Source organism: Ochlerotatus camptorhynchus, unplaced genomic scaffold (assembly GCF_037179485.1).
Source record: "Ochlerotatus camptorhynchus isolate MF236.1 unplaced genomic scaffold, CSIRO-AGI_Acam_v1.1 ptg000068l, whole genome shotgun sequence".
Lineage (NCBI taxonomy): Eukaryota > Metazoa > Arthropoda > Insecta > Diptera > Culicidae > Ochlerotatus > Ochlerotatus camptorhynchus.
In genome coordinates, this window is record NW_027040558.1 from 556,240 (window position 1) to 576,189 (window position 19,950).

The 19,950-nt window shown below is 39.3% G+C and overlaps 1 protein-coding gene across 1 annotated transcript in view; it reads left to right on the top strand.

Moving 5' to 3' along the window:
- The window catches only part of rdo (reduced ocelli), a 392,245-nt gene that overhangs the window by 79,687 nt on the left and 292,608 nt on the right, over positions 1 to 19,950 (top strand). The gene's annotated exons all lie outside the window — the stretch shown is intronic.

The following is a 19,950-nucleotide window of genomic DNA, read 5'->3' on the forward strand; positions in this document are numbered from 1 at the left end:
GTATGAAGGGCCAAAAACGGTGGGGTGGACCCGTAAGCAGAGGCACTTACGCGAAATCCACGGGAATTTAAGAATCTCCTTCCAACGATACGATCCAACAAATCGAATAACGCAATTCGCAATACTTATTAAGCTTCCTACAGGATGGTTTGTTAAGAAGGGCGCGTCAATCTCCATGAAACTGTTGGAGTAGAATTCACACCATCATAATCGAATCGGTAGGATAAAGAAAATGATAGTGTTTATTCCCTCCTAGACTCCGGTTGTCATACCACTCCAATCGTCCAGTTCCAGGTCAAATGATACCCTGATACTCCCTCCCAACCCAGTATTTATTTATGTATATAGTAAACATATGTAATGGAGAAATGAAATATATCAGAACATTAAAATACGTAATAATGAAAATACATTTATATGGATAAAAAAAACTGGTATTCCGCAATGAAAATAATAATTATTTTACATACAATATGATGCAGCTCTATGTCTCCTCAGCTCCCAATAAGGAAGATGTAACCCTGAAATTTCCAGGTTATATTATGCAAATAAATATTTTTAGCTAGAATGATACTTGATATGTTTGTGTTGTGTTATGTTGTGGGAGAGCTTGGGATTAAACCCATGATGTTCTGCTCATTACGCAAAACCGATCCCTCTAAGGTTATCGAGCATCTCAAAACCAAAACACTAGATGGCAAAACATGATTAAGCCCTCACCTGGTATGTAATGAACAACAGAAATACGCGATAATTCATATATTTTCAGCATATGATGCAATATCACAACTGTTGATAAAAGGAACGGATCCCATCTTATTTAAGACCTGGATGACCTGAAATGTGTGTAACCGGGTTAATACTTATTTAAATGTAATGTAATATTGAAAATGCGTTATAATGCCATGTAACAAGATACAATAAACACAAGATTTTTACAAAACAGATAATGAACGATTCAGATTTCTTTTCAAGCTGACACTATGCTTCCCTGGAGCCGCTCATAATAGCTAACATTAATAATTAAGTATAATAAAATGTAATTTACAATAATATTAAATGATGTTAAGTCAATAATGAAAGATATGTAGTACTATAAACACTATACAAATAGGATAACCAATAGCTAGCTTAGCTTAGATTGACTGCACTCCGTGATTGATCAGAATCAGTGAAATTGTACAATGAATCAACTGAATGGGGCTGGGAGTGACCGTCCATTCTCATTGTACAAGTTTCAGTGACTCTATATGTTGTAGATCAATAACGGCGCCGGCCACGTCCTTGCAATCAGGTGGGAGTAGGTGGGGAAGGAATATTAGAGTGACCTTTGTTGTTTGTGGGCCGTGTTTACCTCTGCACCCCAACAAAAGACACAGAAAAGGAGATTTTGTTAGTAAGTTGGGTTCGTTGGATCAGGATTCACCTTGATAAGTGATGCGACCATGGTTTTAAATGAATCAGTGTTATCATGCATTATACTTGGATTTGCCCGAAGCCAAAACCAAATGGTGTACCATTGGGCCTTATTACGGGTGTCACTACACGGTGATAAGAAAGTGATACTCAGAATAAGAGCCGTGATTACCGTACAAATCAAATGGGAATCACTTCACCGTGACGACAAGTGACAACTTTTCACCGTGATGTGACATCCGTAATAAGCCCCATTATAATATAAATCTGAAGACGTTCCATCATCGAAATGCTGAAAATGAACTTAGAGCATGAGCATGAGCAAAATTGATCGCCCGCGACTGCCAACACCAAAGAGCTGAAAACCAATTCAAACAAATCAAATCAACAGACAAAACCAGGGTGAAAGCTGTAAGAGTGAATCATTACAGTATAAATCTAGTGATGTTCCGTCATCAAAGAGCTGGAAGAAAACTCAAATAATTTAAATCAATAGATCCAGTCTGAATGAAGGCTGCAAAAAGAGAATAATTATACAGCAATGACCCCATTTTGTCAGCTAGCAACGTATGTGTATCTTAAACATTCATCTTGAAGGAGGAAGGTATGAAATTACAATTATGTGGAATTTTTGAAAAATAACAGTCTGATGCGCGGAGAGATTGACAGGATCGGGTCATAACTGTAATGTGAATATTAGGAAGATTTATCATCATCAAACTATTCTTGAATTGACCTGGAAGAATGCTTGTGAATAATGGTTATACAGATAAATTAAATTGATAAACTAAATGGTTCAAACAACAACTCCAGCCTGTAAAAAAGCTGAAAATAGGGAATCTTTACAATGTGGATCCCCGACGGTCTTCACCTCAGTAAGCAAAAGCGGCAGCCACCAGGCTAGTCGAGCTGCTCAATTTAAATATTGAAACCTTATTTTGTGAAGTTCTTAAGAATACCAATTGAAACACAATGTAAACAAATAAAAGTCTCATCCGAATCAAATGATTACAAACGATACGCATTCATAGAAATTAAGTTTAAATAGACAAAAGTAGAAAAATGGAACAATCTCACCAAATCAGTCCAACTGAATCCCTTGCAAGCAGCTATGTCACGCTTGGTGTAGTAGCTCCGATCATAGACCCGCCCTACGAGGATCAATCCTGATGTTAGTGATATTGCGAATGAGTGAGAAAAGCAAAAAAACGATATCTCACGGTTGTTGTTTCATACTGGTGAGAAGTTTTACGGAGAGAGGGTTCTCAGTTGTTTTGATTATTAACCGTAGTAATCTCTTTTGTCAATCTAAAGGCTGTCAGTACCGTGATGCAACTCAGCACTGGACAGTTCTATTAACCTCAGGACAATTATGGGAACTTTTAAGAAGATCTGTGGAATTCAGAGAATTTCTGAAAGTCCAGAGAACTTCAGGGGAGTTGAATGAATTTTAGGAAAATCCAACATCGAAAAGTCGTTAAAAATTCACAAAAGTGTATAAATCTCAACAGAAGCTACTTGAAGTTCGGTGAAGTTCCGAGAATTTCAGTAAAATTACGGGATAGCCCGCTCAATGAAAATTTGGAAGATTTTGTGAACCCTACAGGAGTTCCGACAACTTTAAGGCAAATGCTCACCAAGTGGCATGTCATTTGATGTGGGTTTTGGTTTAAGAATAATCTGGCCACGTGAAACAACCATGTCGGGATCGAACAGTGGTTGGGGGTTTGGCTAATCAAGGTTAGGATCTGGATTCACATCGAGTTTACGAAAGTGTCTTACGTCATAAAAATTGATAGCTGACATTTGTATATTGGGGGCGCACATATGAAAATTCGGTGGCTAACCAGATATCTAGATATCTATTTACCATAACAGTACTTGATTCAATACCACATTTTAACATACTGACATACTGAAGTTGTGTAATTAAAGATTCACTGGTAATGCGCCTTCAGTTAAATTATATTTTGAAACCGTTATTTGAAACTTCCACTGCTTTTTCATACATGTTCAATATGTTTCTATCTTTCCCCAGGTAAGCTCGCTATACTACATTACCCCATACGAGTACACTTCCGGAATTCACTTGTATTTTCAACTCATCACCAGGTATGTGTATAATTCCAGTCACCGTTGTCGCCTTCCAATGCGTTCAAATTTCTGCAAATATATTTATCAAACATGTAGTCGTAACGTGATTAGCCGTAGTAACATTGATCGATCCACAGAAATCCGAAGTTGATGGAATGTTGCTCCGCACTGCAATTCGGTTTGAAATGCATTTGGATTAGTTTTGGATTGTAAATTCCGCCGCCGTCGATGGGAAATGACTGCCAGCAGAAGATAAACCAAATCGCACAATTGTAGCCGTTACCTGATGCTCGGATGGATTGGTATTCCGTTCACACAATCCATCAGTGTCATTCCTACTAAGTAGTCCATACAGGAATTAATTTACGAACCTTCAGCTCAATCATAATCTGATAATGGAAAGTGATATTTGTGCTACTCTCTCTCCCTCTCGATCCTCGGACTAGTCAATTTAATCATCCTGGAGAAATGGCACGGAACAAAGGAATTTCCGCTTGCTTCTGTCTCTCTAGCCTTGGTTATGATTTATTGGATCAAATTTGGCCAAAGGGGCCAATCTGCTGAGTCGAGTTCAAATTTCCGAATAAAGTTTTCACAAATTGTCAGCAGCCATATTTCATCACGATTTACGACCTTGTCGCATCGGGCATGCCAAATTGACAGGGAATTGGGAAGTGCTAGGCATCCGGTGTTTTGAAGAGCAGTAACAATCGATCGGACGGAGGAAGGGAACATTTATCATTTTTTCCGTCACCCTGGCTTTTCCAAATTTAGTATTAGCGAGTGCGAAGAAATGCGTTTAACATAATCACCGTCCACGTGCTTTTATCAACTGGCAGTGCCGGATTGTCGTGCACAGATGTTAGGCGAGGGGCCAAATCAAAAATCGTTCAACAGCCCAGAAAACCCGCAACCCGTCGCCACCGACGAGACGTCTGGGAGGAAGTTCACGCTCGGATGCACATGAGGGAGCAAAGCTCGTTGTTGGTGTTTCTCGGCTTTGATGATGACGATGACGATGATGATACTGTCGGACGTGTATGTCATTTGGGATGTGGCAAATCTTGAAGTTCGTACAAAGCAGAAGTTTTCGTTTTGGAGATGGAGAACTTTTACTTTGCACGGGGCATGGCTTGGTGAGTTCTGATTCGATTTTTGATGGTTGGCCTTCGAGGTTTGAGAATTATTTTTCGGGATATATCGATTTTTGAGTGATGAACAAGAAATTATGGATACGTCAGGGCTCGTGATAATTGTTTTTAGGAAATAAGAACCACTTTTCTTGTTTGCTCTGAAATAAATCAAAGTAGATGAATATCATCCAAAAGCAGATGAACTTCTTCCAGCACTCTCCCTCTCTCTCTCATTAAAAAAAAAGCATTCTTACTAGCATATCAGCAATTCAGCAGATGGTCTAAACATATTTTCTATGCCTCAATCATTTGTTTCATGGTCTCAGAACATAAATAACTTTTCCGCGTTTTGTATGAGGGGCTGTTCATTAAGGGTACACGACGTTAGGCATACGGTCGTTAGGCATACGGTCGTTAGGCATACGGACGTTAGGCATACGGACGTTAGGCATAATGCACGATAGGCATAATGGACGTTGGGCATAAAGGACGTTAGGCATAATGGACGTTAGGCATAATCCACCCGATGAATTCCAGAAGGATGATAATGGGGACCGACTATTGATTGCTGACTTCGATGACAATAATGAACAGGCAAAGTATTGGGTTACAGATGGTACGTTTGCCACAGTTCCTTGTTTGTTTCGGCAACTCGTCACTGTTCATGGAAGTATCGCTCCCTCACATCAGCAGACGGTTCCGGTAGTTTTCATTCTGATGACAACAAAATCAGAATCGTTGTATCGAAAAGTATGGCAGGAAATCCTGGAAGCAGCAGATATGTTTTTTTTTTTTATTTTTGAATGAAAAACCACAGAATTCACCATTCTTAATTTCATGAGCTGTTCTTTGGCATCATATTTTATTCAACCTTAGCTGTTTTTTTTTTTTGTTATTCAATGAAAAATCACAGAATTCACCATTCTTTATTTCATGAGCTGTTCTTTGTGAAAAACCTTTTCTTCTTTGACAATTGCAGTATGTGTGTAAGAATATATTACAACAAACGCGTGATTTTTTTATTTCTAGATGCGATTAATTTCAAGATATAGTTCAAAACTATGCTAAGTTTTCATTGCCATATTACTTAACGGCTATCGCTACTAATCTTGGATCTAAGTAAATATGTAGCTACGTCACTTATGATATGATAATGGATTCCGAACTGTGCTTATTAAATAAACTTTGTTTGTTTAACTTGTATAATTTTTATTTAACGCTTAGCCTAATTTAAGCATTGTTTACCATGCTCGAAACAGGTTTCTAGAGTTTCACAGCAGCAAGGTATTTTATGCCTAACGTCCATTATGCCTAACGTATATTATGCCTAACGTCCATTATGCCTAATGACTTTATGCCTAACGTCCATTATGCCTAACGTCCGTATGCCTAACGTCCGTATGCCTAACGACCGTATGCCTAACGACCGTATGCCTAACGTCATGTACCCTTAATGAACAGCCCCTCATACAAAACGCGGAAAAGTTATTTATGTTCTGAGACCATGAAACAAATGATTGAGGCATAGAAAATATGTTTAGACCATCTGCTGAATTGCTGATATGCTAGTATTTATGCCTAATGGGGTACACTCGTTCATTAACTACATAAACAGTTTTTTTTTTAAATTCCCCCCCCCTCTCTTCCCTGCGTAGACAATTGTCCATACATTTTTTTTTATTCATATGGACCGTGGATAACTGCCCCCCCCCCTCTGAACTGTCTACGTAGTTAATGAACAGCCCCTTAGTTGAGCGGAACCCAAGTCTTCTTCCACCCCATCGCTGGTTGCCGTGATCCACCTTTATGCGCTGACTTGCTCCTGCTTACAGCAGGATACAGTGCCGCGCCGTCTGAAGCGGTAGTGAAGAGAGGTACCGTAAAACGGGGTAACATTGATAGTTTTTTAAAGTATATTCTAAATATTTTTTTACAGCAATGACTGTTTTTCAAATTTTATATTTTTAAAACAAGTACTGAGGATCCAAGAGTTAATTCGTTAGTAATATGTTGAACAAAAATTAAAGCATTTGCACTATTTTTTTTATTTTTTGACCGAACTTCAGTATTTTGATTTGGGGTTACTTTGATAATGCTTGATGAATGTAGAAAAAAATGAGTGAAACTCAAACAATTTAGTTCTTTAAATATGAAACTTTTAATGAGTATATAATCAGGAAACTTCATAAGCAATAAGAATACAACAATTAATTTGTGATGGCTGTATCGGAAATACATTTCATAAGTGATGGTTTGAGCGTTTCAAAAAGGCGAAAAACACGAAAATGGTTTATTGATATTTTTGTAAAATATGTAAAACATACTTTTTAAAAACTATATACCATATCAACGGAAATACCCTAAGTTACAATATGGAACCAATGTTTCTTATTTGGAAAAAGCACAGCGAGTAAATTTATTCTTTACATTATACTATCAAAGTTACCCGCATTATCAAAGATACCCCGTTTTACGTTACGTGTTTATTTGCTGGTTTTTTATGTTACAACATTTGGTTTAAATATTTCAATTGGTTAGCCTTTGGCTCTTCATCTCTTCATCTTTGTTCTAGTTAATTGGTTATTCTAAAGTGAAGATTGCGTTAAACGCTTATTTAAAGAATATCCTTTTATGGGATTGCTTTCGTTTGAATTTAAAAATTTGATAACTCACCACAGGAACCTAACTACTTGAACTAGGTTGCCAAATCAGGAAAGATCTGGTGGTTTGTTCGCAGACAGGTGACTCTGAACCTTTCCAGCGTGGAAGTCTTTTGCTCCTGGAGTGTTTGAAGACCGTCCAGGTGGTGGATCATTCTGAGCAGTGTTGAAAAAATATCAAAAAATCAAATCTCACCAATGCCCAAGATCATGCTTGATTTTCGTAGACAAAAATCAACAAGCAAACATCTGCGGTTGATTTTGCAAGCTGTGATATTGCAGCTCGGAATATCAAGCTAACAAAGCTCACCAACTGCAAATCTCACCAAACTGTGGTAAGATTGAGTTTAATGATTTTTGCTTTACACCCGAATGCAACCGAAACTCCCATAACGGCTGGCAGCAGTCCCTTCGTGTCTGCCATCGGTGAAGAGTAAAAAGAGATAGCAAACTATACTTTCTCTTTCTAGGAAAACGATGTGGAATGGAATCATTTTTGTGTCGCGTCAGCTCTCAGCTTGATTTTTGCACTTTGTGAATAGTCTCGCAATATCAAAGGAGCTTGTAAAATCAATACCAAGCATGATATTTTGTTCCAATATCACGCGTGATATTGAGAGCGTATGAGAGCGGATTTTTTTTATTTGATTGATGATTTTGCCAACACTGATTCTGAGGATCTTATTTTGGATCCTCTGAAGCTTTAGGTGGTGGCACTTAGCACAACTCTCCCATATTGGCATACCATACTCAATAGCCGGTAGAATGATCTGCTTGCGGACAGCAAGCTTGTTTTTGAGGGACAGGGTGGAGTTCCTGTTTATCAGAGGGTAGAGCGACCTGATCAAGACGTTACACTTGGTGGATGTCTTGTCCACATGGGATCGGAATAGCAATTTGCTATCGAGGGTGAGACCAAGGTAGACTACTTCACTCGACCATTCAGTGGGAATGCTATCAAGATGGATCTTGACGTTAGCAATTTCGTTTATTCAAGAAAAATTTGACTTCGCTCCTGGTAATCCAAATTCAATTTGGCTTTTCAAGCATAATTTTAATTCGCTTCTGGTAATCCAAACTACATTCCGCTTTTCCAAGTAAAATTTGACCTCGCTTCTAATAATCTTAATTCGATTGCGCTTTTCCTAGTAATATTTGAGTTCGCGTCCGTAATCCAAATTCAATTGCGCTTTTCCATGTAAAATTTCAGTTCGCTCCTCGTAATCCAAATTTGAATTCACTTTTCCGAGTAAAATTTGACTTCGCTTCTCATAATCCAAATTCGATTGCGCTTTTCAAATATAAAATTGTAGTTTGCTTCTCGTAATCCAAATTTGGTTGCCCCTTTCCAAGTAAAATTGGAAGCTCACTTTTCGTAACCCAAATTTGATAGCGCATTTTCAAATAAAATTTGGGTTTGTTTGTCGTAATCCAAATTCGATTGAACATTTCTAAAAAACTAATTGCGTTTTACAAACTAAAATTTGACATCGCTTGTTGTAATTCTAATTCGGTTAAACATTTCCAAAAAACGGCTTCGCTTCTCGTAATCCAAATTCGTTTGATCTTTTCCAAGGAACATTTGACTTCACTTATCGTAATCCAAATTCGATTACGCTTTTCCTAATAAAATTTGGGTTTCTTTCGAGTTATGCAAATTCGATTGAACATTTTAGAGTGCGCTTTATTGAAAATTTGAGTTCGTTTCTTGTGATTCAAATTTGAATTTATTTTTCAAGTTAAATTTGACTTCGCTTCTCGTTTATCGGATGCGAACCAGCCTAAGGCTGAAAGCCTCCTAAATAAAGCTAAATTAATTAATTCGCTTCTCGTAATCCAAATTCAATTGCGCTTGTCTATGTCGAATTTCAGTTCACTTCTAGACTGAACATTTCCAAGTAAAAATTGACTTCACTTCTCTTAATCCAAATTAGAATTCACTTTTCAAATACAATTTAAGTTCACTTCTCGTGATCCAAATTCAAATTCACTTTTCCAATTAAAATTTGACTTCACTTCTCGTAATCCAAATTCGATTGAACATTTCCAAGTAAAAATTTACTAAGCTTCTCTTAATCCAAATTCGATTGCACTTTTTAAATAAAATCTAAGTTCGCTTCTTGTAAACCAAATTCAATATCGCTTTTCTAATTAAAATTTTGTCTTTGCTTCTCATAATTCAAATTCGATTACGATTTTCCAAGTAAAATATAACTTTGCTTCTCGTAATCCAAATTCGATTGTGCTTTTCCAAGTAAAATTTGAGATCGCTTCTCCTTATCCAAATTTGAATTAGCTTTTGCTAGTAAAATTTGACTTTGCTTCTCGTAATCCAAATTCAATTTCGTTTATTCAAGTAAAATTTGACTTCGCTTCTGGTAATCCAAATTTGTATGTGCTTTTCCAAGTAAAATTTGACTTCGCTTTTCGTAATCAAAATTAAATTTTGTTTTGCAAGTAAAATTTGACCTCGCTTCTAAAAATCTTGATTCGATTGCGCCTCTCCTAGTAATATTTGAGTTCGCGTCTCGTAATCCAAATTCAATTGCGCTTTTCATAGTAAAATTTTAGTTCGCGTCTCGTAATTCAAATTCGATTGCGCTTTTCGAATTAAAATTTTAGTTTGCTTCTCGTAATCCAAATTCGATTTCGTTTTCTAAGTAAAATTGAAGCTCACTTCTCATAATTCAAATTCAATAGCGCTTTTCCAAGTAAACTTTGGGTTTACTTGTCGCAATATTTTTTTTTTATTTTTTTTTTATAGTCACTTTAACACTCTTGGGTCATTCGTGACTTGTCCGGGGGTGAGATTTGAACTCGTGACTTTGGCGTGAGAGGTATATGGATGTTAACCACTACGCCGGGGTCGCAATATAAATTCAATTGAACATTTCTAAAAAGTAATTGCGTTTTTCCAACTTAAATTTGACATCGCTTGTCGTAATCCAAATTTGATTGAACATTTAAAATAAAAATTGCTTTCGATTCCCGTAAACCAAATTCGATTGCGCTTTTCCAAGTGAAATTTGAGTTCGCTTCTCATAATCCAAATTTGAATTAGTTTTTCCAAGAAAAATATAATGTTGCTTCTCGTAATCCAAATTCAATTGGGCTTTTCCAAGTAAAATTGGAATTCGCTTGTCGTAATCCAAATTCGATTGAACATTTCAAATAAAAATTGACTTCGCTTCTCGTAAACCAAATTCGATTGCGCTTTTCCAAGTGAAATTTAAGTTTGCATCTCATAATCCAAATTTGAATTTGCCTTTCCAAATAAAATATAACTTTAAATTCGATTGCACTCTTCCAAGTAAAATTGGAGCTCACTTCTCGTAATCCAAATTCAATAGCGCTTTTTCAAATAAACTTTGCAGAGGTGAATTCGAGTGTGGAAACAGGTCAGGTCTGATTGTAGTTTACTCGCCAGAGCACGGATCACTCGACCCTTATGGAGCTATCATCTGCAAACATTGACAGGAAATCACCTCCTGGCAGGGGAGAAACGTCTAACGTGACAATGTTGAATAGGGTAGGCCCAAGCAGGCTACCCTGAGGGACCCCTGCATCAACCTTGAACGTATCAAAGGGAACATTGTTCAAGTAGACCTGGAATGATCTGCCCGGCAAGTAGTTTTTGATGATCTTCACGAGGTAGATCGGAAAGTTGTATCGATGCAGCTTGTACACTAGACCATCATGCCAGACATTGTCAAACGCCTTCTCAACGTCCAACAATGCCACAGCAAATGTTTTTGAAACAAACTTGTTCCGCCTGATGATGTTAGTTACTTAGTTGGTGAATCGTTATATGACCTTTCCTAAACCCGAATTGCTCCTTGAGTAAGATGTTATTTTCGATGGAGAACTGCAGCAACCGACTGAGTATCAACTTATCGTATAGCTTCGAGATGGAGGAAAAGAGGCTTTTGGCACTGGTAGGATCTTTGCCAGACTTGTGTATTGGAATCACTTTGGCTAACTTCCAGCATGCAAGGAAGTAGTCAAGCTCGATAACGGTAAGATGGTTGAAGAAGTCAATACTTAAGTTTTTCAACTCGAGGTTGACTACACCATCCATACCCGCGGCCTTCATGTGCTTCTAACAGCAGCTATCACCTCATGAGCCGATATTCTACTATCGTCATGCACTACTACGGGGGTGTCAGTGACTCTAGACATTGCCTCCAGTACGGCAGGCTCACACACTTAGATTTTTTTGCCGAGATGGGCACCACCGAGCAGCTCGGCATTTTATTTTGCTGGAAATTCAGCAAAAAATATGTTTGTTAGCTGAGATCTCGGCAAAATTCCCGTTTGTTAGCTTAATCTCGGCAAGTTTTTCACTGAGATCCAGCAAAATTAAATGCTGAGCTGGTTGGTGGTGCCCATCTCGGCGAAAAAATCTAAGTGTGCATGAGGGCTCACCATGAGATGAAATTATGTGAAATCACAAAATGTTGGCCAATAGTATTAATCTTTTCAACTGGGGTTATGAGTAGAGTTAGGTCCGAGTTCTGGTCAACAAAGGAAAGCGGAGGGATCTGTCTCGACTTATTTTTCAAAATGTTGGTCATCTTCCAAAATGGCTTTGCACAATCTGGTAGAGAGCGAATCTTGTTGGCAAAATCGTTATTGCTTAGTTCCACCGTCCTGGCGTGGATAATTTTGGTTAGCTTATTGACATTGGTCTTCAAGTGGGGCAGTCCAGAACGCTGGAACTGCCTGCGAATGGTGTTACGGAGCTTCTTAAGATCTTTGGTTGGGCTGTCAAGGTTCAGAGTATGACATACAGAGATACAGAGTACGTGTTGCTCCCTGGCACAGGATATCGCCTCTTCGATGGTTTGCAGACACTGATCGACTTCTTCGAACGACTCCGGTAGGACGTCGTAGTCAATTTATGTGTCCACACAGCGCTGGTACTGCTGCCAGTTGACACGATGGTAATTTAAAACAATTATTATTATTATTTATTGGTAATTATTTGAAAATAATAAGATCTCCTTGAACGTCTCAGTGAGGTTGTGTCCCTCGGACTAACACTAGAAAGCAAGCTTCTTTTCAGGGAACACATTGATAAAACTAACACGAAGTGCAACATCTTGATAAGATCACTATATCCGCTTATCAACAGGAGGTCCACCTTATCCCTGAAAAATAAGCTTGCTGTCTATAGACAACTAATTCTTCTTGTTATTGAGTTTGGTATGCCGATCTGGGAGAGTTGTTCCAAATGCCATCATCTTTTATATTCCTGTTGTTTGTTTTCCGTACTGAGCACCAATGCTACTGACGCCAGGAAGGCAGCTCCCACACCTGGACCCTACCTATCAACCCATCAACTCATGAACCGGGGACCAACGGCTTTACTTCCCTTCCGAAGGAGGGCGTGATCAGAGATGTTATGACTCAGAATATCTCGACGGCGCCGTCTTGGATTGAATCACGCTTATCACTACACCACTGGCGCCGCTGAGCCAATTTCTCATATTCAATTTGGTTCTACGATGTCATAATAAACTGTCGAGTAAAATTGGATCAAGAACCATCGATTGCGAATGTGTCCCACGGGTGAAATGGCTCGTGCGAGTTTCTTTTGGTCACAGACGAAAAGTGACGTTAAAACTGATTTTAAAACATTAGTTGTACGGTAATGTAATAAAAGTAATGTGGTCTTAATCGCAACTTGAGGGATATTTATCTCCGTAGATATGGCGCATGAACTCAACATATGGTTAAGATCATTGTTCGGGAGTAGCCTCACCCTACTCTAGCTACGCCACTGTCGTTTGTACAGAAACTCTCCCAAACTCTCACCATGTAGAATCGAACCATCTCTCCTCTCGTACGGACATTACCACGGAACCGATAACAGATTGGATAGGTAGCGATAACGATTGGGACTATTGACGTCACTGCGGTGATCGTCTAGCAGTGTAGGGATCAACAATTATAATATACTAGCTGTACGTAGCCCCCCCCCCCTATGATTATCTCCTTATACCCCCACACTCGCCCCCACATGCCTAATTTGGTTCCATTTACTTGATTAGTTCTCGAGCTATGCAGAAATTTCTGTTTCATTTGTATGGGAGCCCCCCCTTACAGAAGGGAGAGGGGTCTCCAACCATCATAAGAACCTTCAACGGCCCCAAAAACCCCTGTATACAAATTTTCACGCCAATCGGTTCAGTAGTTTCCGAGTCTATAAGGGTCAGACAGACAGACAGACAGACAGACAGACAGACAGACAGACAGACAGACAGACAGACAGACAGACAGACAGACAGACAGACAGACAGACAGACAGACAGACAGACAGACAGACAGACAGACAGACAGACAGACAGACAGACAGACAGACAGACAGACAGACAGACAGACAGACAGACAGACAGACAGACAGACAGACAGACAGACAGACAGACAGACAGACAGACAGACAGACAGACAGACAGACAGACAGACAGACAGACAGACAGACAGACAGACAGACAGACAGACAGACAGACAGACAGACAGACAGACAGACAGACAGACAGACAGACAGACAGACAGACAGACAGACAGACAGACAGACAGACAGACAGACAGACAGACAGACAGACAGACAGACAGACAGACAGACAGACAGACAGACAGACAGACAGACAGACAGACAGACAGACAGACAGACAGACAGACAGACAGACAGACAGACAGACAGACAGACAGACAGACAGACAGACAGACAGACAGACAGACAGACAGACAGACAGACAGACAGACAGACAGACAGACAGACAGACAGACAGACAGACAGACAGACAGACAGACAGACAGACAGACAGACAGACAGACAGACAGACAGACAGACAGACAGACAGACAGACAGACAGACAGACAGACAGACAGACAGACAGACAGACAGACAGACAGACAGACAGACAGACAGACAGACAGACAGACAGACAGACAGACAGACAGACAGACAGACAGACAGACAGACAGACAGACAGACAGACAGACAGACAGACAGACAGACAGACAGACAGACAGACAGACAGACAGACAGACAGACAGACAGACAGACAGACAGACAGACAGACAGACAGACAGACAGACAGACAGACAGACAGACAGACAGACAGACAGACAGACAGACAGACAGACAGACAGACAGACAGACAGACAGACAGACAGACAGACAGACAGACAGACAGACAGAAATTCATTTTTATATATAGGGGAAATGACGGCTTCGGCATGACAGACTATTTTCGGCAACCCAAATTGAAACACTATTTTCACTGGATTTTCTTACGAAAACACTTCGCTGAATGCATGCAAACGATTCTTTATGCTTTCAGCTTCAATTTGACTATATTTTTACCACTGAGAAAAAGCAATCTAGCAGGGTTTTCTTGAAATGAAACACACGCACTACAAATTTTAGCTGATTTCGAGTTGCCGATAATAGAACAGCAGATTTACATGCAGTTCAAATGGAACGGTTGCCGAAGAAAAACTGGTTGCCGACAATACTCGCTCTCACTAGAGAAGATTGGAGCTTTGTAAAAGCGTTTCAAAACAGTTTTTGACAATTCTTTCGACTGAAATTGTTAGAGCAGCTGGCAGCAAAAGATTGTAAACAAACCAATACTGCATATGTGTGCGTTCCATAGAGAAAAAGGCTATAGAAAGAAGGTCGCTGCTTAGGTTGCCGAGAATACGTAAATTCCCCTATATAGATTAAGGAATAGTTAGTCGGCTCTGACTCTCAAGGAAGGATGGATAGAGTAGAGCCACAAGGATTTAATATGTTATGTGTGTTGTGTAATAAACCTTGTAAATATGTAAAGTGTTGTAAATTAATAGAATAAACTTGACATGGAAATATATGTGATGTGCTGTGCTATAAAGAATGTGGATAGAAGGAACCTCAAAAGGCTTCAACCCAATTGAAGCGCCTACATCCGCTCTTATAAATGCGCCCCAGAAGGTCCTACCCCAGAAATGGCAGTGCCTTTGATTACCCCCTAAACGGTGTTGGGAAGGTTCCGGTAACCCAACAATCATTAACATGAATTCAAAACAGTATTTTGAAATTTGGTCGTAGAGTACGGGGAAAATCTTAAGCCTTAAATTGAAAACCGTCACAAAAAGGCGTTAAGTTTTGAACGCAAATAACTTTGTCATTTATAGATGAAATTAAAATCCAAATACACCAACCAGTGGGAGATAACTCTACAAGTATGCTGAAATAAATACTTTTTCAAGTTTCCAAAAAAAGCTGTTGAAAAATTTTCAAATAAAAAGTGATAATTGTGTCCCTGTTTTCATTAAATAAACGTTTTCCCTTTCCCAGATGTCATAATCGAGTACCACTTGGTGCGCATCGTTCTGCTTGAACCTGTAAAGTTATAAAAGAGCACTGCTGTCGTGTCTCCACTCATTTTGGCATCGGACTATGATGCGTAACTATGATGCAAAACATGCTGAAATGTTCAGTAACAATGCACAAATGCACACAATGATCTACTGAACGTTTCAGCTGATTTCATGGTACTTATTAACCTTTCTACAGCAGCTTTTCCGATGATATATGGTACAAATACACTTCAAAATGGTGCAAAGTGGTGCATACTAAGGAGCATTTTCAAATGCTTAATGTACAGTTTTCTCTATTTTAGGGAGCGTACTTTAAATATTTACTGAGCATTTTTAGATTTTTAACGTATTTTGATCAATCATTTAAGGAGCAACCCGATCTATTTTAAGGAGATTTTTTTACTTATTAAGGATAATTTCATCTGTTTTATTGAGCAAAAGTAGGGCTGCCCCAAGTTTTGGATATTTTTCCAAAAAGTAGAGTTTCATAGAAAATTAGAACATTTATGTCCATAATTTCTCCATCCTGAATAATGGTGCTCTTGAAAAAAGTAGTTTTTCAACCCTAAATCTGCTGTTTAAAATGTCTCATGAATGTCTTATTCAAATAACTTTTAGAACTTGTTAAAATGCACAGTTGTTGTCGAATCAAGTAAATCAATATCTCTTAAAGTTCCCGCGATATTATCGATTTTCTTAATAAAATACGCCACTTTCAAATGTTAATTACTGAGCATGGGACACACAATAATTCTTAGTTCAGCAATCAAAACAGCACAACTCTAAGCATATGATACAAAAAATAGAGAACTGTTTATTTTTAAATGCACCTAAAATCAAAGTGACTATATTGTTTTAGGTAATTAAGTTTAACATATAAAATAAAGGCGACACGGGAGAACTTTTCCCACGACCAGCCGAACCTGCAGCGGCAATTCAAGTCCAATCCACGGAGTTTTTAAAAGTACGTTAATGAACAGCCTGAAGAGTTCGACCTCCCTTCTACCATGAAGTTCGGAGTTAATGTAGCATCTAGAATTGACGAAATTTGCCAGCTCTTCGCAATTAAATTTTCCAACGTGTTTGACAACGAGAGTATATCGTATCAACAAGTTGCTCTAGCTGTTTCCAATGTACCCGTCTACAATTACGCACTGAACGAAATCCTTGTCAATGAAGCTCTCATCTTATCGCTAGGGCCAACAACTAGCGTACTTACCCTACTTTGTCATTTTTATAAAACCAAGTAAAAATGTCAGCATCCATCGATTGATCTCTACCGTCGGTCTGCTCATGATGTCTCACTGTGTTGTCTACATCTACGGGAATATGCGACGCATTTTTTTGCATCAATGCGTTCACTGTGGTTAGATATGGTTCACTATTGAGCGACCCCATTCACATCTCACGGATCATTAACTGCCGACGCGTCGATAGCAACTATCACACCTTAGCGCAGCGGAAAAACACCCATTATATGCGTTTCCTCTCTCTCTATCTCTCTATTTTTTTTAAGGCAGCTTTAGTGCACACCTTGCAACACCCACAGAAAGATTTTTTATTCAATATCATCACAAAAGTGTCTCATGTTTGCCCATGTGGTATACTTTTAACTTGTGCCCATGAAAACCATCAGACTGTGAATGATTTAATACCGCAAACATAGCACAGAGGTCCTGCTCCGGTGCATAAAGTCTTCCCCTTCTTTTCACCGTCGTTGGAGAGGTAGTGTTACCGTAATAGTGCTTGGTGCTGCTGTGGATTTGTGTTCGCCATTTTCCACGGTTTCATGAGCAACGGATAAGAAGATGGGTAAGTGTCACCCACCACAATTGTGATACTTTTTTTTTTTCATCAGCTGTAAAGGTTGGAGCTTTCTATGCTTTATTCGTTCGTACAATGGCTGATGGACGGACACTCACTCAAGCGCGATGCAGCAGAATTATGAGCTACAAAAGGGTGTGCAAGTTCCTCAAGAATTGTGTCCGAACAATGGGCGGTTAATGGAGCGAAGTGACGTTTTTGGTCGTACTGCTCTATTCAGTGTGCATTCTCGGTTGCTGCAGTAAAATCAGTGCCACACAATCTTCCAGTTAGGGCAGGCAGAACCCACACAAGAAGGGATTTCAAACTCGCCAGCAGCGATCATTAGCTAAACCTAATCGATACCCAAAAGAAGACATCATTCTCCTCAGGCCCTCATCAATTAGCTATTGTTTGCGGCTGGGCATGGACCGGTTGACTGGTCGGCTGTCTCCAGTCAAGTGTGAATGAAAAATGATTCTTTGATGGGACGCAATTCATGTCTTCGAAGAGCGCAGGAAAGCAAAACAAAATAGAAATCAGCCACAAGTCCGATACAGGTGTAATAGTCTAAAGCAAAGTCACGCGTGTAATTGGATATCTCCCAGCAGGAAACCCACAAATTGACCATTTGCATATTCATTAACAAGACAAATCATTCATCCCTGTAGAAAAAAAAAACGTTTTCAAAGACAAACCAGTAAGATTTCATTTGTATAGCAAACAGCCGAATCCAAGAAACGATGCTTCCGGACAATCCCGGAGAAAACTTGGTTCGCTTTTGTCCGACCAAGTTTGGACCTTGGATGGTCCAATTAGAGTTTGTGCAGCCATCAGCGTCTGGAATTGGAAAGTTCTACATCACAAAGTTTGACTTCCGTTCGGAATCTGGAGTCCGGAAGGTGAAAGTGGCGGTAGTTGCGCTAAGCAAATGCTGGAATCGGCCCTTCGGTTTCGGTTTCGTTGGATCCTGCGGTTAAAGGAAGTAATCAAATATTGGTACTAGGAATTAGAACTTTTTCGTTTGTGCTCCTTGCAAGATGCTCTACAGGGTGGGTAGTTTCGATTTAGTTTGTCGTTCAATTTTTGACATAAGTAATGGTTAGCCAAATATCGTTTTAGTCAAATAGCCTTCATTTCACTCATCGCATAAGATATCTAAGCGGCCGTTCGTAGACTACGTAGACCATTTTTAAGAGGATTCAGACCCGCGTAAACAATCATCCATACACATTTTTGGAAATTTGTATGAACCGTAGACACTAATTTTTTTTTAATATTTCTTTTAAAATCTCCATATAAATAAATGAGGCGTGAACTTCACAAGCCCATTTATTTCTTCAAATGTGCAGAACATATTGCGCAACTTTTTCTTTGACTTCGAAGCGATTGCAGAGTGGTTTGAACGTGCAAATTCAAGAACCTAATGATATCTTGATATTTGTGTACATTTTAGTCCTTTGATGTGTTGCAATGAATGTCATAATTGTTTGTTTTGCAACTTTTGATATATTCACCGTATTTTTTCTTAAGGTGCAACTGTACTTCAGAAACTCAACTTTTATATTTCAACAAACAGCGAGTAGATATTTTCCTGAAAGTTATGGAAAATAGTATCATGACTAATTTTATCGCGATATAAGATAGCGGCGCCGGTGGTGTAGTGATAAGCTGGATTATCTCTCATCCCAGCAGGCCTGGGTTCAATCCCAGTCAGCGCCGCCGAGGGAATTAAAGCCGTTGGTCCCCGGTTCATGAGTTGATGGGTCGATAGGTAGGGCCCAGGTGTGGGAGCTGCCTCTCTGGAGTTGGTAGCATTAATGCTCAGCACGGAAAACAAGATCGACGGAAGACAAATCAAGGAAAAAAAATCGAAATATACACGCAAACGAAAAATCTATTACAATGAATGTTAGTTCCGTTTCCTATCATCCTCTGTTCATGAACATCGCAACGAATGTTAGAAATTGACCATGCAGGCGATGTAATGGTTTTTTGCCTTTTTTTATTTCGTGTTCCATCTACGCTTTCGACTATACCAGTAAGCTTGTAGAACGACGCACATTGTAGAACATTGTAGAACGACGCACACACTTGCCTCGAATCTCTCCAGCAGAAAAAGCATACGAAGTCGAGTATGCGAGAAAATGAGCGCTTCATGTTTGCTTTTAGGCTGGCCATATTCAGAAGCATGGAGAGAGCAGTGGAGAAAGCACAGGTCTGATAGTCGCAACGTCCGTGGTTCGAGTCCAGTCGGCAACCTTTTTCTATTTTTTTCGACATAATTAATTTCACTCACTAATACACTCCACATTTTTCGGTCTCCAATTTTCTTACATCGGACCGCAGCTAGGTATATCGCATCCTCGGTTCATGCGGTCTCCACTTACATCCTCTGATGATGAATCCCACATAATTGTAAGCGAATCTTACATCCACCGGTTGGGTGTAGGATGTTCTTTGACAGTTGCTCC